A 372-nucleotide genomic window follows, 5' to 3' on the forward strand; every position below is an offset into this window, starting at 1 on the left:
CTACCCTCCTTGTTTCTCCCCAGCTCCCAGGGGCCGACCCCAGCGTGAGGCTGCCTCTGCAAGCAACCTCAGCCCTGGCCCTTCTCCCTCCTAATTCTGTACACCAAGCTAAATCTTCTTTCTCTCTGTTCTCCAAAACACTGATGCCCATCCCACCGACCGCTATCGTCTTGGAACTGCCCCTCCCATCTCCAGCAACCTCACCCCTCAATTCTTCCATGCCTACATTCATTCCAGGTGAAATCGGCCAGCTATGTCCCACGGCCAGCAAACACCAATTTTGACTCCTCTGCTATGGATTCTAGAAGAAAAAACACATCTTTCCTTTTCAGCAGACAGGTCTGCAATAATTTTAACATAGGGAGATGCACA

Source organism: Sinocyclocheilus anshuiensis, unplaced genomic scaffold (genome assembly GCF_001515605.1).
Source record: "Sinocyclocheilus anshuiensis isolate Anshui unplaced genomic scaffold, SAMN03320099.WGS_v1.1 scaffold366, whole genome shotgun sequence".
Taxonomy (NCBI): domain Eukaryota; kingdom Metazoa; phylum Chordata; class Actinopteri; order Cypriniformes; family Cyprinidae; genus Sinocyclocheilus; species Sinocyclocheilus anshuiensis.